This window comes from Urocitellus parryii, chromosome 11 (assembly GCF_045843805.1).
Source record: "Urocitellus parryii isolate mUroPar1 chromosome 11, mUroPar1.hap1, whole genome shotgun sequence".
NCBI classification, from domain to species: domain Eukaryota; kingdom Metazoa; phylum Chordata; class Mammalia; order Rodentia; family Sciuridae; genus Urocitellus; species Urocitellus parryii.
The window spans coordinates 4,077,605-4,095,985 of NC_135541.1; the positions used below are offsets into that span (position 1 = coordinate 4,077,605).

The 18,381-nt window shown below is 40.7% G+C and overlaps 1 protein-coding gene across 3 annotated transcripts in view; it reads left to right on the forward strand.

The window, feature by feature from the left end:
• LOC113180921 (calmodulin-binding transcription activator 1-like) overlaps positions 1-18,381 on the forward strand; it is an 87,634-nt gene that overhangs the window by 10,427 nt on the left and 58,826 nt on the right. The gene's annotated exons all lie outside the window — the stretch shown is intronic.

An 18,381-nucleotide genomic window follows, 5' to 3' on the forward strand; every position in this document is an offset into this window, starting at 1 on the left:
GATTTCTGGACAGTTGTGGATTGTGATGGCAGGTTTCACAATGTTTGAAACACTGCTGTGGGATTAGCATTGTCATTATTGTCATACCATGGGCAAGTAGTAGGTTAAGTCTTCTGGCCATGGAGGGTTTAGGTTTCCCAGAGCTTTTAGAACAAGTCCACTTTGATTCCTGTCCAATGCTTTTTCCTTTCAGTAGCTGGGAATGCAGTCCAGCAGGACTATGGACCCTTTAAGCAGTGTGTTTTCTGCAGTCATCCTTGTTGTCACTTCCATGGGCCAGGAGAACAAAGGAGCCTTATCTCTTCTCAGACTCTACATCTTCTTGTTCTTACTAGATTGGTCTGCTCCGTTTATTGCTCTTCATTCTTGGCCAGCATCTCCTTGTCTTGCCTTTCCTTGACCTCAGCTGTGGTAGAATGAGTTGATAATGGTTTTGAGGGATTCATGTGTTGGGTGGTCTTAGAAATGATCTCTGAAGTCGTTCTGTTCTTTCTTAAGATGATCAGAAGGTGAAGTTGGATTATGGAACTTCCCTTCACATCTTGGTTTCCTGGTATGCAGCTGTTTTGTGTAGCTGTTGCTTTTCTTTTTGAGGTCCTTGCTCCAGATCAAGAAGAAATATGTAGCTTCAAGCTGTGTAGGAGGAATTTGAACTATTGCTACTGAGGTACCTCCTTTCCAGTGTACATAGAGGGCTAATTTTTTTTTTTTTTACATCTTCTGCTTGCTATATTGTGAGTATTTAGGAAATGTAAAAAATTTTTATGAGTTTTAATAGAAAATGTGAAACAGAAATGTTCAGTCTTCCTAGTAATTCTCTATGGTAGATTTAAGGCTTTATTCAGTTACGGATGAGGGTTCATAGTTTTGGGAAATAGACTTAAATAATAGATGATTACAGATTAAAAAATATTTGCTAATCTTAGGTGTTTTACATTCAAGGTAGTGTTTATACTCATTTAGTTGTGTTTTTTGGGTTTGATTAATATCACTTATTAAAATGTATTGATTGCCAGTAATTCAGTAAATAAAAGACTCTTTCTGTCATGTGAATTGGGGAGTTGCTGAGGGTCCACTATAATTGATTATTTAGGATCTTTGCTTGGACATACTCCCTGGGCAATGATAGGCCTGGTGTTTGGGGGGCCTTTGAACATAATTCATCTTTGAAAGTTTTTTTTCCCAATATTTAAAGATACTGAAGGCAAGTTAAAGTTCCTGGTGTTCTTATAAACTTCCCTGCCTGTCCTTTCCATTTCTGCCATCATAAAATGTGTTGGCCGAATCATTTACTTTGACAAAGCTTTGATGGAGGTTTCTTCTTCATTTAGTTTTATTGATGGAGGCTGTTGTGCTAAAAAGAACGCTGTAACAAGTTGAAAGGTGGTGAGTGGGCACTCGGAGCTTTGAAGTACTTGTCTTTCTTCCTAGGGCTCCTCCAGAAATTGATTATAGATTACTTGACCAAATTTAAAGCCCACAAACTTATTGCAGACATTCTGGGAGCAAAGAAGCATCAGTCTTTCTGTACTGAGTTTGATATTCTATTGTGACACATTGCCTCTTGTGTGAGGACCTCCTGATGCAGATATGATAGTGGTGACCTCTCTGCTTAGGAGAAATATTCTTGGCAGCTCTATGATCTGTCGTTTCCAAGTATTTTTAGTCTCTTTGCCTCTGTCTGAGGAGCTGAGGATGGATTTAGCTGTTTTGGTGCTGCTCCAAGTTGTGATGGATGCCTTTGCTACCTTGCTCACCAACCTACCCAGTCCTGCCCTGGTGAGGTTCTTGCCCTTGTCGTTTGATGAAGGAGCAGATAGAACCATTTGCTCAATAAAGAGAAAAAAACTCATGATTTTCAGAATGCTTTTAAAAATAAAAGATGGTTAGTGGTGATGGTGTACAACCATGTGAAAGTACTTACTGCCACTAAATTGTATGCTCAAAAATGGCTAAAATTTATGTTGGGTATATTTTGCTACCATTAAAGAAAGGGTAATTTTCAAATGAATTAGACATCTAATGAGCAAAGTATCTAAACAATTCTCAGAGTGAATGAATATATGGCAGTATTGTCATCACCCCAAGGTTGGAGATTGTTTCTTAAATAAATTGTGAAAAATCTCTCCCTCTCCCCCCCCCCCTCACACACACACACACACACACACACACACACACACACACACACACTATATGATGGTAATCAGGCCCTGAGATTCTTTTATACAGAAAGTGATATTTTAGGTTGGATTTTTGTATTTGTAGTATTTATAATTGTTAAGAGGATTGGCTGGCTCATTCAGAAAAGTTTGAGGCTCATAGTGGATACTTGGAAAGTAGATTGTTTGGTATTGATGCCTTACTTTAAATTAGAACAGTTTGAATTGCAGGGATTCCAGCTACTCAGGTTAGGTCAAGTGGGGCAGTTCTAGGCTAAGAAGTCTCAGCCTCTAGGACAGACACTAAAGTGCAGTGGGAGATTCTGGGAACTGGCCAGAACTGGAGTGTCTGGTTGTCCTCTCTAGAGATGTGTTGGGCTAAGCAGAGATCTGTGGATGCCAGGGCTCCTGTTTCTGCTGTGCCCTTTGTCTCTTCTCTCCCGTTTCTCCTTGCAGATTGGCTTTCTCCTCTGCTTTCCTTGCTTCAGTTGCATGCAGGTATAGCCTGCCATGGCCCCAGTCATGGCTCCTAGTTCCATTGCTTCCCATCATCCAACTCCACTTTGATAGCCCAGTATGAAAATACTCAAGACAGAATTGGACTGACTCCTTTCAGCAAGTTGCTCTGTTTCTATGGGGCTGGTTAGGGTTAGTGGCCTGCTGATCATTTAGGGGTTAGGCTGAGAGGACTTTGTGTGAGAAGAGTATGATAGCAGGGGGCCTGGCACCTCAGACTGCATCTGTCTCCCTCGACGTGCAGTATAAAAGAAAGGATTTTGACTTCTAAGTGGCTTTCTTGTGTTTAGTTGCTATAGTGATTAAACTTTTTGCAGAGAAAAATGTTCATTGTAGCTATAGATAGGAGGCCAAGCGTCCTCAGTCAGTCAGCTTGAGTGTGTGTAGAGTACATCAGTAAAGGGTGTCAGAACTGTCCCAGAGCTTGTGCTTTGAATGGTTGCAGAGCAGGAATGCCACCATCAGTGCAGTCTGTGCCCTGCGGGGTTCTCAGGTAGAATAGGCAGTGAAAGGGAATGTCAGTATCATGTGAGGGCTCACATTTCAGGTGAGTTCCCCTTTCTCCTGGTTGTGGACTAGTAAGCTTAAAAGGTTAAGAAGAAAGGGAGACATTGCCCTCCCTGTGAGTATGATGGGGAACCCAGGAGCAGCCTCTGCAAAGGCCTTCGGCCGCCTCTGTACCCTGTCAGTGCACCTTCAGCCGGCCTCCTTCCTCTGGTCTCTTTTCCCGTAATTTCTCATGTAGAAGGAATTATAGAAAATGGGAAGCCTGTGAAAGAACAGGTTTGGAGGCCCTGAGTGAGGGCTGAGGGCCTCTACAGCATGGAACTACCTGAATTGACAGTGGTTAGGAATTGAGGTTTCGCAGTTAGGACCTGGAGTGTCCAGTATTCAGAAAGCAGAGTTTTGGATTATCTTTTTTAACAGAAGAGGAGAGTATGTAATGTTTTAGGGAAACAATCACTAAAGTAGTTGTAGTTAAATGGACTTGATTCTTTTTAAATAAATTGTAAAACAACAATTTATTAAAATATAATTCATATATCCTTTAAAAGTTTAGTGGCTTGTACTACATTTATGTGGTTACACAACTGTCACCACTAATATTTCATGTTCATCAATCCAAAAAGAAAATCTGTGCCCATTAGCAGTCACTCCCAACTCTTCCCTCTGCTAGGCAATTACTAATCTACTTGCTGTCTTTGTGGATTTGCCTATTTTGGACCTTTTATATAAATGGAGCCAGACAGTATTTGTTCTTTTGTGATAGGTGTATTTTCCTTGGCATAATGTTTTCTTTTTTTTCAGTGCTGGGATTTAAACCCAGAGTCTAGTGCATACTAGGCAAGTGCTCTGACATTGAACTATACACCCAGTACATAAAGAAGTTTTTTTTTTTTTTTCCCCTTCCCTTTTCAATTTTTGGCAGTGCTGGGGATTGAACCCAGTGCCTTTCCCATGCTAGGCAAGTGAGCTACATTTCTGGCCTTGGCATAATGTTTTCAAAGTTCATTCATGTTGGAGCAAGCATCATTAGTTAACTCCTTTTATGACTGAATTTTTTTTTATGGTAAGGATATACCACATTTTGTTTATCCACTCACCAATTGATGGACATTTGAGTACTCTGCTTTTTGACTGTTATGAAAAATTTGCTATGAACATTAAAGAACAATTTTTTTTTTTGTAGACAAATGCTTTCAGTTGTCTTAGGTAAGATACTTAGGCATGGAATTGCCGGGTGGTGTGTTTATTGTGTTCTCCTTTTCAAGGAACTGCCAAATTGTTCTCCATAGTAACAGTGTTAGTTGTATTCCACCAGTGATGCCTGAGGGTTCCAGTATCTCCACATCCTTACTGACACTTGTTAATCTCCATCTTTGTGACTGCAGCTTGTCAATTTCTACAAAAAAGACTACTGGGATGTGTTTAATCTATATCTATTTGGGGAGTTAAAATCCTTTTTATGAATCTGTAAGTTGAGAAACTCCTGGCTAACCCCAGCATCTCACCTTAAATACATGCAATTGTTTCACTTTTTTTTTTTTTTTTGAGAGAGAGAGGGGGGGGAGAGGATTTTTTTTTTTTAATATTTCTTTTTTAGTTTTCGGTGGACACAACATCTTTATTTTATTTTTATGTGGTGCTGAGGATCAAACCCAGCACCCCGCCAATGCCAGGCGAGCGCATTACCACTTGAGCCACATCCCCAGCCCTGTCTTACTTTTCTAATACAGAAAGTTGCCTCAGTGAGCATTGCAGTCACTGTCAGGCTGAAATTGGACTTTGTAGGTTCTAGGAGAGCAGCTAGCTGCCCATATAGCCCATAGGTGATTTCTTCTTCTTCTTCTTTCTTAAAAAAATTATTTTAGATATACATGACAATAGAGTGTATTTTTTTTTAGTTGTAGATGGACACAATAGCTTTATTTTGTTTGTTTATTTTTATGTGGTGCTGAGAATCGAACCCAGTGCCTCACACATGCTAGGCAAGCACTCTACCTCTGGGCCACATCCCTAGCCCCCAGTAGAGTGTATTTTGACATATTATACATACATGGAGTATTAGTAACTTATTCTAATTAGGATCCCATTCTTGTGGTTATACACAAAGTGGAGTTTCATGAATACTGATCATGTATTCATATATGATCATAGGAAAGTTACGTTTGATTGATTCTACTGTCCTTGCTATTCTCATCCCACCCTCCCTTCCCTTCATTCCCTTTTATCTAAACCAGTGAACTTCTGTTCTTTCCTCCCCCACACTTATTATGTGTTAGCTTCCACATATCAGAAAGAGCATTTGGCCTTTGATTTTTTGGGATTGGCTTATTTCACTTAACACAGTAGTCTTCAGTTTCATCCATTAACTAGCAAATGCCATTATTTCGTTCTTTATAGCTGAGTAATATTCCATTGTGTAAATATACCACATTTTCATCTGTTGAAGGGCATCTAGGTTGGTTCTTGTGAATTGAGCTTTTGTAAACATTGATGTGGCTGTGATACCAGAGTATGCTGACTTTAAGTCCTTTGGGTATATACCAAGGAGTGGGATAACTGGGTCAAATGGTGGTTCCATTCTAAGTTTTCTAAGGAATCTCCATACTAATTTCCATACTGCACCAATTTGCAATCCCACCAGCAGAGTAAGAGTTAATCTTTTCTCTCACATCCTTGCCAACATTTATTATTTGTATTCTTTTTTTTTAGAGGGGGGGGGGAGAAGAGAGAGAGAGAATTTTTTTTAATATTTATTTTTCAGTTTTCAGTGGACCCAACGTCTTTATTTTTATGTGGTGCTGAAGATCGAACTCAGCGCCCTGTGCAAGCCAGGCGAGCACGTTACCGCTTGAGCCACATCTTCAGCCCTGTTTGTATTCTTGATAGTTGCCATTCTGACTGGAGTAAGATGTAACTTCAAGTCTGGTTTTAATTTGCATTTCTCTAGTTGCTAGAGATGCTGAATACATTTTCATATATTTGTTGACCATTTGTATTTCTTCTCTGAAGTGCCTGTGCAGTTTCTTTGCCCAATTATCAACTGGATTATTTATTTATTTATTTTTGTGTGAAGTTTTTTGAGTTCTTTGTATGTTCTGGAGATCAATTCTCTATTTGAGGTGCAGGTAGCAAAGATTTTCTCCCATTCTATAGGCTCTCATATTCTTAATCACATTCTTGATTGTTTCTTTTGCTGTGAGAAAGCTTTTTAATTTGACACTTTCCCAATTATTGATTCTTGATTTTACTTTTTGCACTTTAGGAGCCTTGTTGAGGAATTTGGTTCCTAAGCCAACATGATGGAGATTTGGGCCTACTTTTTCTTCTAGTAGGTGAAGAGTCTCTTGGCTAATGCCTAGGTTCTTGATCCACTTTGAGTTGAATTTTGTGCAGGGTGAGAGAGAGAGGTTCAATTTCATTGTACTATATATGGATTTCCAGTTTTCCCAACACCATTTGTTGAAGAGGCAATTTTTTTTTTCCAAAGTTTACGGTGCCTTTTTCTAGTATGAGATAATTGTATTTATGTGGGTTTGTCTCTGTGTCTTCTGTTCTGTTCCATTGGTCTTCACGTCTGTTTTTGTGCCAGTATCATAGGGTGACTTCTTGATGTTTGTGTTCTTTTGATGTGAAAGTTTGCTGATGCCATGCCTGTGTAGAAAAAAATAGGCTGTTTTGGTTAAGACACATTCTGCTAAGAAAATTAGCAGATTACATGTATGAATATTTAATTATCAAAGAGTCAGAATATGTTAAAATTGTGATGTTGAAATTCATGCAGTTCTTATTGTTGGAGGTATCAGAAGGCACCATGTGAACATCAGTTATTATTGTGTTTCTGAGTTTTTGTGTACTCAACAAATAATAACAAAATGCCTATTTGTGCCAGGCATGGGAGGACAGAGTCAGCCCCTGTCCTCATGAAGCTAATGGGGAGACCCACCTTAATCAGGATGCCACGTGAAATAACAGCTGGATGTGATGTCCCGAAGGTGAGGTGTGAAGGCAGTGTGGTGCATTACCATGGGATTGACTCACTGAGTGAGAGGTTGGGGGCTTTGTGAGCACAACTCTGGAGGAGCATGGGGATTACTTGAGGGAAGAATTAGGGAAGGAAATTCCAGGTGATTGAGTGAGCTGGTTGGTGAGAAGTGTGGAGATGGTTGAGTCCATTCTGGCTGTGTACAGCTTTTGGGAAAGAGTGTCTGAAGACCTGGCTATGGTCTTTTACTCTGCCCCTTAAGTGCCTTGTGACTGAGCAGGTTATCTGATCTTTCTGAGCTTGCTTACTTACTAGCTATTTTTATTTAGAGATACTCACATGAAAACATGCAGGAATCTAGGGCTTTTGATTGGTTGTTTTCTTATAATTCAGAAACAGTTATTTCTTTGTGAGCTTCTAGGATTGGCTACTTAGAAATGCAGCATTGGCAAACAATATTTTTCTGAACATTTTCCCTAGTCATTGATGTCAGGATTCACTTCATTACATCTTAAATTAATCCAGAAGCTTGTTGGGTAGAAGTGGGGCTGGTGTGGCTGTATCTGACTGAGGCAGCTCAGACTGCTGGTGTGAGGTTCTCAGAAGAGCTGGAAAGTCTTCTTGGAGGAGGTGGAATTTGACCTGGTAACATTGACAGTTGGAGGAGAAATTCCAGGAGGAAACGGAGCAAAGAAAATGCCAGGAAAGGGCTTGGGGCAGCTAGAGTGCAAAGAGCTTGATGGAAGGATAGGCCTGGAAGAGCAGGTAGGCCCAGGTGCAGGCCTGTGAAGGCCGCCTGAGGAACTGCTCGTCATCTGCTCAAGGAGAGGCTCTCAGAACTTTTTTTACTTTTTTTTTTAATCCACTGATGGGATAAAGCTGATTCTCCTTCAAGGTGCTGCTTGGGCCACCAGCTTGCCTCTTAAGCTTCCTCCATTCCACACACACACAACTTGGCCCCACACACAGCATGCTAAGTTTAGTGTCTGATTGTGTCAGGGTCTCCTACTTCTTCGTGGTTGCAGGCCTTGCACACTGCTGTTGCTTAATGTGGAAGGTAGCCTTCCTTCAGAACACAGATACTAAGCTCACACATGCTCTTGATGATGCTTCTTGGCTTTACTTCTTTCCAGACTGGATTGGGCACCCTTCCTTTTTTACCAGAGCACTCTGGGTTTCCTGGTCATAACATATTTTAGTTCCTTTTGGAGTTGCTTGCTTCTGTTTCTTTCTCAGTTAGTCATTCATTTTGAGAGGTCAGACACTGAAGTACCGGGGCGTAGTAAGTCCATATTGGCTGAGTAAGTGAATGAGTGAACAGGAAGGACCAGAGTCCGGAGAAAGTCACTCCTGGCAAGAATTCTGTGTGGTGTCAGACTGAAGAAAGAGCTAGTGTGACTGAGTTGTGTATGTGTTTGTTCCTCTCTCAAACGCACAATTTATAAGTGATTGAATGTGGGCCTTGTGGGATGATGACTCCTAGATTTTAAACTCCAAGAACTGGGAGTTTTTGGTGAGGCCAAACGTGAATTAGGGAACACAGGAGAGATATTTTGGACAGACTATATGAAAAAGTATCTTGTTCTGTTTTAGATGTGAATGGGTAGCTTCAGAAAATGTATGTACAACAGGACATTGGAAATGTGGGTCAAGGACTAGGGAGTCATTTGTATCAACCTGTCTCCTTTTTCTCCTTGATATAAGGTCTGTGAGATTGGCTCCCTGGGCAAGGGCAGAGTGGAAAAGAGCAGTGGGTCCATTTGGAGGGGCAGACAAATGTGCCAGCATGCCCTGGTGGGAGTAAGCTTCATGAAAGTAGTGACCTTGTTTTGCTGGCTCATGATTGGGTCACTGTGTCCATAACAAAGTCTTGTGTTTGAATGAGTGAATCAGTCATTCATTTCAAAAGCATTAGAAGAACTCTTTGGAGTGAGTGAGATGGCCATGGGAGAAGAGAAGGGGCTTAGGGGCAGAAACGTGGTGATTCTTAGATTCAGGTGTGACCAGAGGGTGAGGATAAGTAGAGGCTGAGAAAGAATGGGCAGAGTGGTAAGCAAACAAGAATATACAGCGAGATGCAGAGTGTGGAGATGGGGCATTAGTCGTAATGCGCCAAGAGATAAAGTAGACAGAAGACTAAGGAAAAGGAATTGGTTTTGTCAGTTTGACAGTGAGTTGAGAGAATAAAGGCATAGAGATAGGATAGATGATTTTTTCAGAAATTTTGATGATATATGCAGATCACTGGTGGAAATGATTGATCAAGTTGAAGTTAAGAAACAAAATCACGGGGGCCTGGTGGGCTGTGTGTGTATAAATTACCTATTGGTGCTGTAACAAATGACCATAAACGTAAGTAAGTGTCTTAAAATTGTTCACCTTAAAAATAGTACAGCTTTATTATTTCAGAAGGGTGTGGCTAAGGCTGCAGCCTCAGGGCTCCATGGGCTTCAGCATCAGGGTACCCTTGCCTCCGAAAGCTGCTGTCATGGGAAAGCTCAGCTGGGGAGGGATTCACTGCTTTGTGGGCTATTGGACTGAGGCCTTGGCTTCTCTGGCTGCAGGCCAGAGGTCACCCTCAGTTCCTGTGGGCCTCTCCCACATGGCTGCTTGCTCATCAGAGCCATTGAGGGAGAGTCAGCTAGCAAGATAGAAGTCATAGTCTGTGCTGTCCAGTCACAGAAGTGACAGCCCCATTTGGCTGTAGCTCTTGTGAGCTGGTGTGAAGTAAGTCACCAGACCCAGCCACCCTCAAGGGGCAGAGGACTGCACAGAGGCAATATCCTAACAAGGTGGGGATTGTGATAGATACATCATGAAGTTTGTCCACCACAGTAGGAAGGGACGATGGTACTAGGAGGCATTAGGGCAGTTCTTCAGATGGAGGTCCTATGGGATGCAGATGGAAGGTTGAGAGTTCTCATCTCATGAGGGAAGATTTGGAAGTGAAGTTTCAGGGAAAAGTTAAACTGTGTCATGTGGTTGACCCTTCACTGGCAGCCTTCTGCCCTCTACCTTCATCCCCAAACAAGGGCACAGTTGCCTTTTGTGACTTCCCTCGTTTAGACAAATTAACATAGTATCTTATAACTGCCATTAATAAACCCATCTATTTTGTTAAAGTAGAATTAGTCACCAGAAGGTTCCTGGCCTTTCAAAGTGTCTGCCCTGCTTTTGTTGAAGATGAAATGAGGTGATCCTTATGGAAGTATTTTTTGTAAAGTGACATGCAAATAAAGGATATTAAACTGTATCTCTCCCTATATATGACAGGTAGTTTACGTAAAATTTATCTTACATTTTCCTTGTTAACTTGGGTTCATTGTGTTGTATGTTAAGTTACTGAATTGGGCTTTACTTAATACTGTGATATTTTTGGGGCCTTTTGAGTGGAGTATTTGCTTTTATGACAAACATTTCCAGACTGCTAGCACCTTTCAAGCCCTTGTGTCCTTTTTTTAAAAATATATATTTTAATTGTAGGTGGACACAATACCTTTATTTATCTTTATGAGGTGCTGAAGATCGGGCCTCTCACATGTGAGAGAAACACTCTACCACTGAGCTACAACCCCAGCCCTCCTTGTGTCCTTTTTAATGTTTAAATAGAAAGTCTCTTCTTGCTGTCCCTTGTCATTCTTTTGTGTTTGCCTGTGTGTCAATTGTTAGCTATCTTCCTCTTCTGATTTCTTTCCTCTGATCTCTGGGCTTGGCAGCCTGATAATTAAGCCTGTTAGAATTGTGAGCAGTTTAGTAGTAACCAAACTAGGAACGTGGGTTGGAGCTCTTATTCTCAGTACAGTGGGTGAGCTGATGTGCGTGGACTTTGTGACAACCTCTTCTGGCCTTTGGAATATGTCTTGGCTTCCTTCCTGGTCCTGGCTGTGCAGACTGAGCGAGACTCCCACATAGCTGTGTTCCATTCAGGGGGAGCACGGCTGCCATCTTCTTGGCATACACCCATTGCTCTGCTGTGAGGAACAGTGTCAGTTCTCTCCTTTGATGAGATTCTGATGTTGTGGGCAGAAGTGGTAGGTGATGGTTGGTCTGGTGCGTGGAACAGAAACTACTTGGGAAGCACAGAAATCTTGAGACAAGATCATCAGCTGGGCCTGTACAGCAGGCTCTGTTCCCAAGCCCCTTGCCTTTAGGGTGCCCACTGCCCAGCTTAGCTTACTGCGTGCTGTACTCTTTTCCTCCGTGTGTTCATTGCTTTGGCTTTCTGTCAGAGCTGCCTGTTTCTTTTCTCTGCCCTAAATTTTGGATGCTTTCTTTGTGGAGGAGCATTCCTGTCTTCTGAGGGAGTGAGCTGTGTTCTTGTAGAAACAGTCCCTGATGGTGTGGGGAGCCAGATCTGGAGACCTGTTCCTTCCTGGCTTGCTGTCCTGGCCAACTGCCCCAGCTGTGCCTTGGCATCCCCCTTTCTGGTATAGGCTTAATGTCTGTTTCTACCTTTTAGGATGAAAATTAAATTTTATATTAAAAAATGCTTTATGTGTATATAATTTAGATAGAGGCCTAATTTGTTGGGTTGATTCTGCTGATATTTGATTATTCTCTATTTCTGAGGTATTAAAAATATTGTTGTTATTAGTACTAGTAATGATAAATCTTGCTAAAACAATGTAATTTAAAATCTTGAATAGTTTTTTTTTTCAATAGTTTTTTTTCCTGAATATGTTCTATTGAAATATGTGTATTTGTATAAATGGGGACATTTATTAAGTGCTCTTTTATTATTTTCAGACTGTTGAGTATACTGGCTTCCTGACCAAATTAAATTTATGAGAATTCTAATGAGATTGTGATTCATATCTGGAAAGATTTTTTTTTTAAATTCTGAAATAACTTTAAATACACTTTACATGAACATCTTGTAGTAGTGAATCAATTGATTTGATTTCTCAGACAGTAAATCAGGCTGCTATATTCTAGAACTAGTTCCTGTGAGCTTAAACTAGCAGCTGCTCTGTGTCTGTTCTAGTTACTTGTTTGCTTTTGGACTTGAATCTAGGTGTGGAACTCAGTTTAAAAGCCCAAAATGGCCCCAGTTTCTTAGAGGTTCCCATTTCACTACTTAATTTTGCCCACCCCAGGAGGAGGTAGCACTACCTACTGGGCCTGGACCTTATCCTTTTAATGTATGTGTCTTGTCTTCATTTTGACTTTATCCCACAGGAGTGTTGTGAGGTTATTATGGTATGGCACCACTTTTGGAAAGATAATGAGCACAAAATATTTTTGTATTGTACTATGTATATATATTCCCATTGACCTTTTGTGATTCAGGAGAAGGATAAAGCTGCTTAGGGGTACTTGTTGGATATTCTGTCTCAGATGTTATTAACCCAGTTTTATGGAGTATCCCCAAAGCACGTCTTTTGACAGATCTTGTGCTGTTGTATTTAGCAGGTGTGTGCGCAATCAAGAAGTTTTATATTAGTCATTAGTGTCTTGAACACTATTGCATATCCCCCGTCTCAGTTTCCTTAACTGGGTCTAAAATAGCTTTGGTCCTATTCCCTTATTTCCTGAATAAGCAAAGGGATCTTGTTCTTTTTTAAGAAAAAAAAAAAGTTATAGCATGACTAAACCAAGACTCCTTGGCTTCTATCTTGCTGTCAGTCATTTGCTCCTGTCTCTGTGGCAGGAACACTTAGGCTCAGCACCTCAGAACCGTTGTCCAGGGTACCAGAGCTAGGAGGCAACTCGGGTGGTGTTAGTAGAGGGAGAGCAGTGCCTAAAGAAAAAAGGAGACCTTTGGTAAAGCCCAAGGCTGGGATGGGGTTACTTTTTCATAAATTCAATAATCATTTGAGCTCCTGTTATGTGCCAGATGTTGAATTAAGTACTGGAGACACTGGGATGAACAAGCCAGATATCCCTTCAGGATACCCTTGGTACAGTCTGATTTTGAGTTTGTTAGAAAAAGATTTATCATAGATCAAAAACTAGATGCTGAATGGCCTTGGGAGTTAAGGTGGAGTTGTAGGTTGGCACTCAACATTTCTGGAAGGGGTGACTTTTCTGTAAGTAAAAGACAGTTTACAGATGGCAGTGGGTAGAGACTGCTAGCTGGTCCCCAAACCTACTTCCTCTTCCTAGGCATGCCTTGCATTAGGTGTGGCTTTGTGGCCCAATTCTCTTCAGTGGAGTGAGAGCAGAGAAGTGTGCCACTTCCAGGCCTATTTCCAGAGTCTTTGTGCACAGGTTTGTGCCTTTTTCTCATCTGGCTCAGTGCAGAGGAGTCCATGGACCTAGCAACTCAGATGCCAGAGCCACTGCTTAGAGGAGAGCTGTCTGCTGATTGGGGACATCTGTTTTGGACTTCACACAGGCTAGAAGTAAATATTTATGGTATTTGCACCATCATACAGTTTGTTCTAGAGTTAGGCTGCCTGACTAATGTAGACACCACTCCTAGAATGCTGCCTAAGGCTGGTGAGTTTACTAAAGGGGTGAAGGATTTCAGATTCTGCCTTGATTATTTGTATGTAATGCTATGTGCAGTGGCTGTGCACTTCATGAATCAATCTAAGTCAGGATAGAGTGACAAAAAATGTTTAATGCATCACTTGTAATTGGTACAGTGGTTTATTGCACTCAGTATGGCCTCTCTCTGTCTTTGATTTAATAAGATATGTGGATTCTTAGTTAGCTTTAAAGGTACTCTGTGGAGACTTAAACATCCTCAGTCCTTATTTCAAAGAACTGTAAATACAGTTTTCATCATGATACTTATTCTATTCCAAAGACTGTTATCACTTCTTATTATATAGCATTTTGTTTTAGTAATTCATCATCCAAAAACTATGTACATATGTAATGAAAGTGCCTGAGTGTAACATACTGACCTGAAGAGAGACAAAATGAGTAAAACATAGCCCCTGCTTCAAAGAGTTTGTCCTTAGCATATTACTAGTTACTTCATTTCCACACTGCCACCATCTGCCCCTCATTTTAGCCTTTAATGTGCCATGCATTATTTTTTCATCACTCCATTTTCATTGTTGTCTCCTCCACTAGATAGTGTACTTTCTGAAAAGCTGGAAATATAGTTTTTAGTGTTCTGCATTTCCCCTTGGGTACTTCTAGCAGATACTGGGTGCTATACTTAATTGAGTTAACTATTTCTATGGTATTTCTTAATTTATCTTGCTTGGATATTTTGGTTTAGTTTTGTATTATAGTCTGTATTAGCAGACAAAAGTACTTTTTAACCTATTGAAAATTCATAGAATTATGCAGTTAAGGAATGTCAGGACTGGAAGGATCTTTTTTTAGACCATTTATCTAATTCCTGATTTTTTAGGTTGATCATCTGGTTCCTGATACTCAAGGTGTGTCCATGAATCACGGCATCGGCATCACCTGGGGCTTTTTAGAGACAGACTCTCAGGCCCCACACAGACCTGTGAATCAGAACCCGCATTTAAACAGGATCCTCAGATGACCTGCATGCACATAAAGTTGGAGAAGCCCTGCTCAAGTCAACCTCCCATTTGACTCTTGAGAAAACCAGGAAAGTCATAGTTGCCCAGAGCCACACAACTGTTTATTTCACATCTTGGGATCACTTGGGAACTATTAATGCTGGGGTCCACTCCCCAGACATTCTGCCCTAACTGGTCAGGATTGCAGTCTGGGTATCAGAATTTAAAAAAAAAAAAAAAAAAAAAAATCTCCCTAGATGACCGGCTGAGGCTGAGAATTGTTGATTTGTTTAATGATGAGGTTTCTTGATCTTCTAATAGAGCATTTCCTTTACCCCACCATGGATGTACATTTAGGAACAACAAAAAAAGTTCCACTGAGTTCTCATAGTAGCACATCACTCTTCTGTTTCCTTTGTAACATTTATCCCTATTAGAAAGTATCCCACTTACTGTCTGCCTTGCTCCTCTGACATGCATCTATGGTGGGCAGGCCCCTTGCTTGTCTTGTTGACTGCTGGATCCCAGTTCCCAGAACAGTGTCTGGCATGTGGCAGGTGCTCCTTTCATAATTTTAGACCAAATGGAAGGAATTACAATAAGGAGGGAAACACAGGCTGCTCTAGAGGCACTCAGAGGGCTGCCTAGCCTTGCCACTAGAGGCTTTCTGATGGACTAATGCATGGGCCAGTGCAAGACTTGGCCAAGTAGAGCCCAGGACCTCCACAGATGAGGGAGGGTGCAAGCCCACATCTCTCTGACTTGAAAGCTTGTGCCTTTCCAGTCTGCCCTGTTGTCCTGAGAGGCTGGTTTGCCTGGACTTCTCCACAGTGAACTGGGGAACTGGGATGGACCACTTCAGCTCTACAGATACTTGGGGCTGCCTCCTCCCTCTGTGGCTGAGTTACCACAGTATTACAGACAGGCATCTAGTGACAGCGATGCTCAGTTTGTGGTCCTGTGCAAGACCCTCACTCACTGCTCAGCACAGGAAATCTTCAAAAGCAGCCATTCCCTTTCCACTTTTCTTGTGCTTTTGCTAATGTGTTGTGAGAGCCTGGAGGTTTTGAGGTTAGGATGACTTACTAGATTTCACTCTCAACTTATGTGAGTTGCTTTCCTAGTTAAATTAACTGTTAAACTTTATTATACCACTGCTATAAGAAAGCATGCTTGATTTTGTCCATGATATTTTTGTTATAGATACTATTTTCATGCTTACTTTTTTCTGTTTGTTATTTGGAACATTTTACCACTGATTTACTTGTCATCAGACTTTGAATTTGGGTATGAAAATCCTTTTTTTATGAAGCTGTTCATTAGCGTGTCTCACTGAGCATAAATTTTGACTGGGACCATGGTTAAGATATCTTGAAAAATGCTTCATCTTTCGCTGTCTGCTTTTGGTAATAGGATATCAGAAAATATCTTCTTGAATATAAGATTTTTTTAAAACACCATAGAACTTTTGTTTTGGTACTGGGGATTGAACCCAAGGGCACTTAGCTACTGAGCTATATCTCTAGCCCTTTTTAATTTTTATTTTGAGACAGGATTTTGCTAGGTTGCTGAGGCTGGTCTCAAACTTGCAACCCTCCTGCCTCATTCTCTGGAGTGAGTCACTGGGATTACAGGGATTACACACACTTGGCCTAGCACCATAAACTAAAAGTTTCAGTTTAGAATCTGTATGAGTATGAGAATGTTGCCTTTGTGTTGCAGTGGGCTGTTGGAGACTGTAGATGTCGGTGGAAGGCAGGTTCTGCTGATGTCACATCAGCCTCTTTGCATGCTGTCATCCCATTCTCTGAGGGTAGTCCATAGTTCAGAGGGAGGATCCTTGGATCCAGATGCTTTCCCAGGTATCATGGGCTGAACTCAGGGGTGCTTTACCACCGAACCACATCCCCAGCCCTTTAAAAAAATATTTTATTTAGGGACGGGGTCTCACTGAGTTGCTTAGGGCCTTGATAAGTTGCTGAGGCTGGCTTTGAACTCCCGATCCTCCTGCCTCTGTCTCCCAAGCCACTGGGATTACAAGTGTGCACAGTGTGCTCAGCCCCAGGTTGTTACTGCACATATTACTATAGGTAGCCACTGCTGATGAACTCAAAGAGAGACAGTTAAAAGCCTAAGAACAAGAATTTTTCCAGAAACAGAAAAGAATTAAGAAGTTGATGGTTATCCTGGTAGCTCGAAGGCATTTTATGGAGAAGGATTTATTATATGGACCCTGAAAATAATTTGACTTCTGAAGCACTTGACTATGGATGTAAGGGAGAGGAAAATTAAAAATTCATGGAAGTCAAGTTTAGTCAGGTTTTAACATTCTTTTTGGCATAAAAAATTCAGGCTATCCTCACTTTGTTCTTAGAAAAGGTAGATTGTTGAAGAGTATTCTTATTGACATAGTAACAATTGCTTATTTTATTTGTTAGGTCTTTTTGAATTTAAAGTACTTTTTTTTTTAAAAGAGAGAGAGAGAGAATGAATGAATTTTAATATTTATTTTTTAGTTTTCGGCAGACACAACATCTTTGTTTTTGTATGTGGTGCTGAGGATCGAACCCGGGCCGCACGCATGCCAGGCGAGCTCGCTACCGCTTGAGCCACATCCCCAGCCCCAAAGTACTTTGGAATGTATTATTCCATTTACTTCCCCCTCCTGCCCTGTAAGACAAGAGTGGTCTCTTGTCTTTTTTTTTTTTTTTTGATGAGGAAATACAGAGAGAGGTTCAGTTACTTTCCCAAGGACAGCTAGCAAGTGATAGAACTGAGCTCTTCATAGTTGAAATAAGAAATGTTAAGGGTGGTTGCTGAACTTGTAAACAATCTTTGGTTTTCTAAGTATACAGATGGATAGTTTATAATGTAGGATGCATAATCTAAAATTTTACATAATACCACAACCAAACAAAAAAGTTATTAGGACTGAAAATAATTGGCTGGCAAGAACCAAAGAAAAAATTTTTAAGTTACCCTTGTGTAGATTTTAATATGAAAACTCTATAGTTTTATCTGACTGAAGCAGCCTGAGAGCAGAGACTCTGTCTTCCGACTTCCTCCTGATTGTTCCAGCCTCCATACTGCTGGTTGGCACTGAGATTCTTTTGTATGAGTTGGGTGTTGGGCATATTGCTGGGAAATGGTTAATAATGTTGATATTGATTGCCTGCAAAATAAATATAACATTGGTTCTTAGTAAAAATTTACTCTATGTACTGCACATATGTGTCCCATTTAAAAAAGTAACAAAAATAATGAATGTTCACTAGCAGGGTTCTTTTTTTCACACACAAATCTTAAGTAGTAGTTTGTGGTGTTGGGGATACATGCATGCTAGGCAAGCACTTTGCCACTGAGCTGCATCCCTAGCCCTTATTATTTTACTTCGAGACAGGACCTTACCAAGTTGTCCAGGCTGGTTTTGAGCTTAAGATCCTCCTGCTCCAGCCTCCTGAGTTGCTGGGATTACAGGCATGTGTCACTGCACCTGGCTGTATCTTAATTTTTGCAACCATCATATGCCTGCAGTGAAAAGAACTTTTTCCCAAAATTTGTGAATAAATTGTTGATAATTTTGTCATTCTCAAATACTTTGTTATGTATTTCTTAAAAACAAGAACATTACTATAATATATTAATCACAATTGGGAAATTAATATTGGGACATCTCTACCCTCTAATCCTCAAATCCTATTTCAGTTTTGCCTGTTGACCAGCAGTGACCTTTGTTTAAAAAACAAAAATGTGTAATCTGAACCTTGGATACATTCTGTTGTCT